Source organism: Oncorhynchus keta, chromosome 20, assembly GCF_023373465.1.
Source record: "Oncorhynchus keta strain PuntledgeMale-10-30-2019 chromosome 20, Oket_V2, whole genome shotgun sequence".
NCBI classification, from domain to species: Eukaryota; Metazoa; Chordata; class Actinopteri; order Salmoniformes; family Salmonidae; genus Oncorhynchus; species Oncorhynchus keta.
This window is the reverse complement of record NC_068440.1, coordinates 41,682,461-41,692,460: the sequence shown is the minus strand read 5'-3', so window position 1 is coordinate 41,692,460 and position 10,000 is coordinate 41,682,461. Positions and strand designations below refer to the sequence as shown.

Sequence of the window (10,000 nt, the reverse complement as noted above, 5' to 3'; positions counted from 1 at the left end):
ACACACACACACACACACACACACACACACACACACACTGTGGGTTAATCCTCTCTTCTGTTTGTTGATCAGTTTGCTTGGTCACGTCAGCGGCACAGAGATTACCCACAATCCCCCATTTCCTGCTTTTGCTCTACCTCTAAAGCTGCCTCTTTCTCTCTGCTTCTCTCATGTGTGTGTGTGTGTGTGTGTGTGTGTGTGTGTGTGTGTGTGTGTGTGTGTGTGTGTGTGTGTGTGTGTGTGTGTGAGTGTGTGTGTGTGTGTGTGTGTGTGTGTGTGTGTGTGTGTGTGTGTGTGTGTGTGTGTGTGTGTGTGTGTACATGCGTGCGACTCCATACCGTCATCCTCCTGGCTCGCCTGAGTGTCCTGCTGCATCTGTTGATGCCTGGCTCTTTACTAACCAAACCAAGAGGGTTTCACTATGCAACACCACACCTCTCTGAGACGCGCTCCAGTTTACAAACGCTTCTGCTTTCAGTTGTGTAGTTGAGGTCAGTGTTTATAGAGAAGAGAGAGGTGGGCAGTGCATTTCCCCTGCTTTACCCACTGTCTCCTATACACCAAAATGGATGGAGTGATTAAAGCTGTGCTTTTTGTTTGTGTGTGTGGGTGAGGTTCATTTGATGCAGAGAACTTTGTCATGACTACGGAGAAAATGAACAAAGCAAGCGAAGAACTCTTGTGTGGATGGTGGGGGGGGGGGGTTGTAGTCGATAAGTGGAGACAGGCTGCAATCCTTCTGGTACTGTCAGATCTTTCACTGTAGTTTTCTATACGCTAAGGGGTATGATTGTCTGTCTGTCTGTCTGTCTGTCTCTTTGCCTGTCTGTCTGTCTGTCTGTCTCTTTGCCTGTCTGTCTGTCTGTCTGTCTGTCTGTCTGTCTGTCTGTCTGTCTGTCTGTCTGTCTGTCTGGTTGGCTGGCTGTCTGGCTGTCTGTCTGCCTTCCTGCCTGTCTGTCTGTTTGCCTGCCTGTCTGTCTGTCTGGCTGGCTGTCTGGCTGGCTGTCTGTCTGTCTGCCTTCCTGCCTGTCTGTCTGTTTGCCTGCCTGTCAGCTGGGAGGTCCAGCTAGTATAACCAGTGGAAAAATAGGATACTCCCGAGGGAGTCTATATACACTAACTTAACAGAACAACATTTCCCTATGTTTTGCTAGGAGGGCCATTAGAAGTTCCATGTTAATGAGTAGAACTTGGTTTATGACTAGCTCAAACATGGGTTGTATTTAGTTATTATAGGCCATGGGAATGTTGCCAAAAAGCTCTGGGTGGTTTAGTGGGAATATATTTTGTATTTTTTATATTTTCTTTTTAATCCCAGCTCCCCGTCCTCTCGCACGAGGCCTTTTTGTCGTTCTGGTAAGCCGTCATTGTTCTTAACTGACTTACCTAGTTAGGTAAAAAAAAAAAAAAAAAAAAACTCTGGGTGGGTTGTTCCATGCAATTTCAGCAAGCCACGACACCCATCATCTCAGCAAGCTCATCTCAGCTCTGAAGTTATTTCATTAGAAACAGATAAGATTAGCATTCCTGCAACATTATTTTGGGGAAATATAATATGATCTCTGAGAAATTAAAGCAAATTGATTATACCCAATAGACAATGTCAAATTTAGGCCTATTAGGATTTCACCAGCGATCAAGACGACACACTGAACGTAAATTAAATATATATATATTGATTGCAATTGTTCCCGAATGAGCCAGCATTCATGTGCAAAGGATTAGCATTTCAATTGTCATAATTATCACTCTGTAGTGCCTTCTTAGTCGACCCCCACTTCCCCTTTTGTCAAACAAGCCGCCATGCCGGTTTAGCCCACTAGGGGCACATTCTCATTTCATTTCATGTAACAACATTTACCGTGTTTAATTGTTTGTTTATGCATTTCTGTGAATTAATTAGTTAGTAATAAATAAATGATTTAAGACAATTGATGTATGGATGACTCATAGTGAAGACTGGGTTCGTGCAGATAACCAACAATTTACGACGTTTGGAATGAGACTAACGTGAGGTAAAGTAAATAACTCATTAATCAGAAGACTAATTGATGAGATAAACTATCTGAAAAGTTATTTAAGAAATGATAACTTTGTAATCAGAATATTTTTCCTTGGTGCCCTGACTTCCTAGTAATTATGGTTACATGATTAATCAGTCTAATCGCGTAATACTTCATTACAGAGAATCTTTAATAAAAAATATAAGTCTTCAGTTAATGATAGTAAAGACACGACAACACCCACCCATAGCACGCGCTCCAGCAGGTACATCTCACTGGTCATCCCCAAAGCCAACACTTCCTTTGGCCGCTTTTCCTTCCAGTTCTCTGCTGCCAGTGACTGGAACGAATTGCAAAAAACGCTGAAGCTGGAGACTTACATTTCCCTCACTAACTTTAAACATCAGCTATCTGAGCAGCTAACGGATCGCTGCAGCTCTACATAGTCCATCTGTAAATAGCCCACCCAATCTACCTACCGCATCCCCCATATTGTTCTTATTTACTTTTCTGCTATTTTGCACACCAGTATCTCCACTTACACACCATCCTCTGCTCATCCATCACTCCAGTGTTAATCTGCTAAATTGTAATTACTTTGCTACTATGGCCTATTTATTGCAATACCTCCTCATGCCATTTGCACACACTGTATGTAGACTTTAAATATTTTTCTATTGTGTTATTGACTGTACGTAGAGAGAGAGAGAGAGAGAGAGAGAGAGAGAGAGAGAGAGAGAGAGAGAGAGAGAGAGAGAGAGAGAGAGAGAGAGAGAGAGGGAGAGGGAGGCCTAATTTCCTAACAATGAGGAGACAGTGTACTGGACCTTAAAAGGTACTTCCTCCTGCTGTTGATATTTCTAGAACCAGCTGAGTGTCTTTACAACACCAGACCAACCTGAAGAGCAGGAGGCTTTACACAAACCAACCTGTCTGTGTGTTAGTGTGTGTCTGGGAATGTACTATGTGCAATGGGGGTTGATTGCGTGCGTGCGTGTTTGTGGGTGTGTCTGTGTGTGTGAGAGAGTGAAACGTCTGTACTTTCTCGATACTGGAACGGTTCGGTACCTGAAAATGTGTCTCACGTCATATTTGGATTGAGAGGATCCAGTCTGTCTAGTAACTTGTCTGAATCTTCTCTAGGGGGCAGTAGTGAGCTAGCCAGACTAATTGTCTTCTCAAGGGGGTGGTAGTGAGCTAGCCAGACTACTTGTCTTCTCAAGGGGGTGGTAGTGAGCTAGCCAGACTACTTGTCTTCTCAAGGGGGCAGTAGTGAGCTAGCCAGACTACTTGTCTTCTCAAGAGGGTGGTAGTGAGCTAGCCAGACTACATGTTTTCTCAGGGGGCAGTAGTGAGCTAGCCAGACTACTTGTCTTCTCAAGGGGTGTAGTGTAGTGAGCTAGCCAGACTACTTGTCTTCTCAAGGGGGCAGTAGTGAGCTAGCCAGACTACTTGTCTTCTCAAGGGGGTGGTAGTGAGCTAGCCAGACTACTTGTCTTCTCAAGGGGGCAGTAGTGAACTAGCCAGACTACTTGTCTTCTCAAGGGGGCAGTAGGTAACTAGCCAGACTACTTGTTTTCTCAAGGGGGCAGTAGTGAGCTAGCCAGACTACTTGTCTTCTCAAGGGGGTGGTAGTGAGCTAGCCAGACTACTTGTCTTCTCAAGGGGGCAGTAGTGAGCTAGCCAGACTACTTGTCTTCTCAAGGGGGCAGTAGTGAGCTAGCCAGGCTACTTGTCTTCTCAAGGGGGCAGTAGTGAGCTAGCCAGACTACTTGTCTTCTCAAGGGGGCAGTAGTGAGCTAGCCAGGCTACTTGTCTGCTCAAGGGGGCAGTAGTGAGCTAGCCAGACTACTTGTCTTCTCAAGGGGGCAGTAGTGAGCTAGCCAGACTACTTGTCTTCTCAAGGGGGCAGTAGTGAGCTAGCCAGACTACTTGTCTTCTCAAGGGGGCAGTAGGTAACTAGCCAGACTACTTGTTTTCTCAAGGGGGCAGTAGTGAGCTAGCCAGACTACATGTCTTCTCAAGGGGGTGGTAGTGAGCTAGCCAGACTACTTGTCTTCTCAAGGGGGCAGTAGTGAGCTAGCCAGACTACTTGTCTTCTCAAGGGGGCAGTAGTGAGCTAGCCAGGCTACTTGTCTTCTCAAGGGGGCAGTAGTGAGCTAGCCAGACTACTTGTCTTCTCAAGGGGGCAGTAGTGAGCTAGCCAGACTACTTGTCTTCTCAAGGGGGCAGTAGTGAGCTAGCCAGGCTACTTGTCTTCTCAAGGGGGCAGTAGTGAGCTAGCCAGACTACTTGTCTGCTCAAGGGGGCAGTAGTGAGCTAGCCAGACTACTTGTCTTCTCAAGGGGGCAGTAGTGAGCTAGCCAGACTACTTGTCTTCTCAAGGGGGCAGTAGTGAGCGAGCCAGACTACTTGTCTGCTCAAGGGGGCAGTAGTAGGCTAGCCAGACTACTTGTCTGCTCAAGGGGGCAGTAGTAAGCTATCCAGACTACTTCTCTGCTCAAGGGGGCAGTAGTAAGCTAGCCAGACTACTTCTCTGCTCAAGGAGGCAGTAGTAAGCTAGCCAGACTACTTGTCTGCTCAAGGGGGCAGTAGAAAGCTAGCCACGCTACCTGTCTGCTCAAGGAGGCAGTAGCAAGCTACCCAGACTATTTGTCTGCTCTAGGGGTCAGTAGTGAGTTAGCCAGGCTACTTGCGCATACAACTGACACGGCTCAGCCACTTTTGAGAAGCAAGCGAAAGGATAGAAAATGCTGACAGCTTTGGCTTCTTCTGAAGAAAACATCATACCTCCACGGCCGCAGCTTGTTGACAAAACTGACTCCAGATGTACTTTGCTTCCAGAGCAGATGAGGACCAGCCCACTGAATCAACAATGTTAAAAAAAGGGTGTTACAAAGCAGTGCAAAGGAGGTTTAGTTTGCATAGTGACGTTATTCTGCTAACCACTAAATTATAATTATTTTTGAGTTGCTATATAATAATAATATAATTTTTGCACTCCCAATTTTTCAGTTTTTGATTTGTTAAAAAAGTTTGAAATATCCAATAAATGTCGTTCCACTTCATGATTGTGTCCCACTTGTTGTTGATTCTTCACAAAAAAAATACAGTTTTATATCTTCATGTTTGAAGCCTGAAATGTGGCAAAAGGTCGCAAAGTTCAAGGGGGGTGAATACTTTCGCAAAGCACTGTATATTCAGCATGACATTCATGTGAGCATTATAATACGTGAAAGGCACTTATAATTTAGCAATATATTTAGACTACTTTGCGTTAGTCTCTGCGAACTACCAGCAGCCACTAGCCAGCCAGCAGCTATAGACAGAGCATTGCGTTAGTCTCTGCGAACTACCAGCAGCCACTAGCCAGCCAGCAGCTATAGACAGAGCATTGCGTTAGTCTCTGCGAACTACCAGCAGCCACTAGCCAGCCAGCAGCTATAGACAGAGCATTGCGTTAGTCTCTGCGAACTACCAGCAGCCACTAGCCAGCCAGCAGCTATAGACAGAGACAGAGCATTAGCAGCAGCCACTAGCCAGCCAGCAGCTTAGTCTCTGCGAACTAGCAGCAGCCACTAGCCAGCCAGCAGCTATAGGCAGAGCATTGCGTTAGTCTCTGCGAACTACCAGCAGCCACTAGCCAGCCAGCAGCTATAGGCAGAGCATTGCGTTAGTCTCTGCGAACTACCAGCAGCCACTAGCCAGCCAGCAGCTATAGGCAGAGCATTGCGTTAGTCTCTGCGAACTACCAGCAGCCACTAGCCAGCCAGCAGCTATAGGCAGAGCATTGCGTTAGTCTCTGCGAACTACCAGCAGCCACTAGCCAGCCAGCAGCTATAGGCAGAGCATTGCGTTAGTCTCTGCGACTAGCAGCAGCCACTAGCCAGCCAGCAGCTATGGGGGCAGAGCATTGCACTCTGGGAATTGAAATCATAGCATGCTGTTTTTCTACGGTGTTTAGAAATGAGCTTCAAAGTGTGTGTTTTTAATGTCGTTTTGGAACTAAACTTTTAATTTAATACATACATGTATTTAGCTGTAATGTAACCATAGATTTAAATAACCCTGACATGTATCAAGAAAAAAAACATTGATGTTTCGTCTGGTTCATAATTTTCCGTCAATCTGACCGGAGGAAACATCCGAGGGAAACAGCAACCCTCTCTGTCTCTGTATTTGTAGCCCATCTATCTGATGCTGTCTGGTCATAAAGAGTATGACATTGTTGCCGTCCATAGCATTGAATGCAAAGGAAATCTGCATTTGGTCTCCATTGATTGAAAAAAAAAACGATAAAAATAATAGCCAATCAGCTTTGAGCTAAAAATGAGTGAGCTCAACTGTGATTGGTCCTGGTGCCATTCACAGTGTCAAGGGAAGTCCGTTTGGATTTGGCTTCACACCAATCACATCACATCACATGACACCACATCACTTCACATGACATCACATCACATGACATCACATGACACCACATCACATGACACCACATCACATGACACCACATCACATCACATCACATCACTTCGACCACGACCCACATGACACGACCACGACACGACCACGACCACGACCACGACCGACACGACACGACACGATCGACACGACCACGACCGACCGACCACGACCACGACACGACCACGACACGACCGCGACCGCGACCGCGACCACGACACGACACGACCACGACCATTACCGACACGACCGCGACGACCACGACACGCGACCACGACCGACGACCGCGACCACGACCACGACCACGACACGACACGACCGCGACCACGACACGACCACGACCACGACGACCGACGACCACGACCGCGACCCACACGACACGACGACCACGACCACGACGACACGACCACGACACGACACGACACCACATCACATCACATCACATCACATCACATCACATCACATCACATCACATCACATCACATCACATCACATGACACCACATGACACCACATGACACATCACATCACATGACACCACATGACATCACATGACACCACATGACACCACATCACATCACATCACATCACATCACATGACACCACATGACATCACATGACACCACATCACATCACATGACATCACATGACATCACATCACATGACATCACATCACATCACATGACATCACATCGGTAGCAATAGGTCATTGACGTTGAGATGTTGCATCATTATGTTGGACTTGTGGTTTTGCTTAATTTCTCAGTACTGGCCAATGATTATACCGGCAATTCTGATCCAAACATTAATTAATGTTGAGCCCCTGAAAGGATGGAAGTTCAATATGTAGCTAGATGTGGAAGCCTAAAGTTAACTAGCTAAAGTTTACCATGAAAGGAATGAAGTATTTTAGCCAGGTAGCCTAGGACAACAAAAACTAAAAGCAGGTACTGAATGACCGAGTCACAGACCACTTCGGTGACATGAAAAAGAGAAGGATGAAATTGACGTTTCTGTACAAGTAGGCTGAGTCAACATGTTTTTTTCTACTTACACACACACACACACACATGATTAATCAGTCTAATCACGTAATACTTAATTACAGAGAATCTTTAATAAAAAATATGTCTTCAGTTAATGATAGTGTGTGTGAGTGTGTGTGTGGCTGCTTGGTTGCCAGTTTGTGTCCAGATTTATGTGATGTTACATGGGAACAACTCGCTCGCTCGCTCACTCGCTCGCTCGCTCGCTCACTCACTCACTCACTCACTCACTCACTCACTCACTCACTCACTCACTCACTCACTCACTCACTCACTCACTCACTCACTCACTCACTCACTCACTCACTCACTCACTCACTCACTCACCACTCACTCACTCACTCACTCACTCACTCCACTCACTCACTCACTCACTCACTCACTCACACACACACACACACACACACACACACACACACACACACACACACACAGACTTTGCTCAATGGCACAGAAATGTCTCCCTATTTTTCTTTTATAAAACATTTTTTTTGTCACCTCTCATTTAGTCTCTCCTTCTCTCAGAGCCACAGTTATCACTGTACACCCTTAACAAAGTAATTCATTAAGTAAATTCTACTGTCTGATGTTCTCTCTCACTAGTAATGTGATGCTGTTTTTAAAAATGTATTTATCTGTTATTTTATCAGGTAAGTTGACTGAGAACACGTTCTCATTTACAGCAACGACCTGGGGAATAGTTACAGGAGAGAGGAGGGGGGGTGAATGAGCCAATTGTAAACTGGGGATTATTAGGTGACCATGATGGTTTGAGGGCCAGATTGGGAATTTAGCCAGAACACCGGGGTTAACACCCCTACTCTTACGATAAGATCCATGGGATCTTTAATGACCTCAGAGAGTCAGGACACCAGGGTAACACCCCTACTCTTACGATAAGAGCCATGGGATCTTTAATGACCTCAGAGAGCCAGGACACCGGGGTTAACACCCCTACTCTGACGATAAGTGCCATGGGATCTTTAATGACCTCAGAGAGTCAGGACACCAGGGTTAACACCCCTACTCTTACGATAAGAGCCATGGGATCTTTAATGACCACAGAGAGTCAGGACACCAGGGTTAACACCCCTACTCTTACGATAAGAGCCATGGGATCTTTAATGACCACAGAGAGTCAGGACACCAGGGTTAACACCCCTACTCTTACGATAAGAGCCATGGGATCTTTAATGACCTCAGAGAGTCAGGACACCAGGGTTAACATCCCATCTTACGATAAGAGCCATGGGATCTTTAATGACCTCAGAGAGGGACAGTGTAACACCCCCCAATAAGAGCCATGGGATCTTTTTTTTTCAGGCCAGAGGAGGACACAGTGCCTCCTACGATGGCCATGGGATCTTTAATGACCACTTCCAGCAGCATCTGGTCACCCCATCCAGGAGCTAAGACCACTGCTGGATCTTTAATGACCACAGAGAGTAGGACAGGGTGGTAACATGGGTGGAAAGGGTGGTATGGGTGGTCCCCAATCACTGGGGGTATGGGTTTTTCAGGCCAGTGGAAACAGTGCTACTGGCAAATGTGACATGATGTGATGCTAGTGATGTGATGCTGGTGCTTCAGAAGCAAGTATGCAGGGTGGTATGGGTGGTGCAGGGTGGTATGGGTGGTGCAGGGTGGTATGGGTGGTGCAGGGTGGTATGCTACTGGCAAATGTGACATGATGTGATGCTAGTGATGTGATGCTGGTGATGTGATGCTAGTGATGTGATGCTGGTGATGTAATGCTGGTGATGTAATGCTGGTGATGTGATGCTGGTGATGTGATGCTGGTGATGTGATGCTGGTGATGTAATGCTGGTGATGTAATGCTGGTGATGTGATGCTGGTGATGTAATGCTGGTGATGTGATGCTGGTGATGTGATGCTGGTGATGTGATGCTGGTGATGTGATGCTGGTGATGTGATGCTGGTGATGTGATGCTAGTGATGTGATGCTGGTGATGTGATGCTGGTGATGTGATGCTGGTGATGTGATGCTGGTGATGTAATGCTGGTGATGTGATGCTGGTGATGTGATGCTAGTGATGTGTAGCTGGTGATATAATGCTGGTGATGTGATGCTGGTGATATAATGCTGGTGATATAATGCTGGTGATGTGATGCTGGTGATGTGATGCTGGTGATGTGATGCTGGTGATATAATGCTGGTGATATGATGCTGGTGATATGATGCTGGTGATGTGATGCTGGTGATGTAATGCTGGTGATATAATGCTGGTGATGTGATGCTGGTGATGTGATGCTGGTGATATGATGCTGGTGATATGATGCTGGTGATGTGATGCTGGTGATGTGATGCTGGTGATGTGATGCTGGTGATGTGATGCTGGTGATGTGATGCTGGTGATGTGATGCTGGTGATGTAATGCTGGTGATGTGATGCTGGTGATGTAATGCTGGTGATGTGATGTTGCTGCTATCAGCAACATTGAGCTTAGGTTGGCACCACACGCATTACATCACC

At 46.2% G+C, this 10,000-nt stretch overlaps 1 protein-coding gene across 1 annotated transcript in view; it reads left to right on the top strand.

Moving 5' to 3' along the window:
- Positions 1-10,000, top strand: part of kiaa1522 (KIAA1522 ortholog) — a 126,111-nt gene that overhangs the window by 2,810 nt on the left and 113,301 nt on the right. The gene's annotated exons all lie outside the window — the stretch shown is intronic.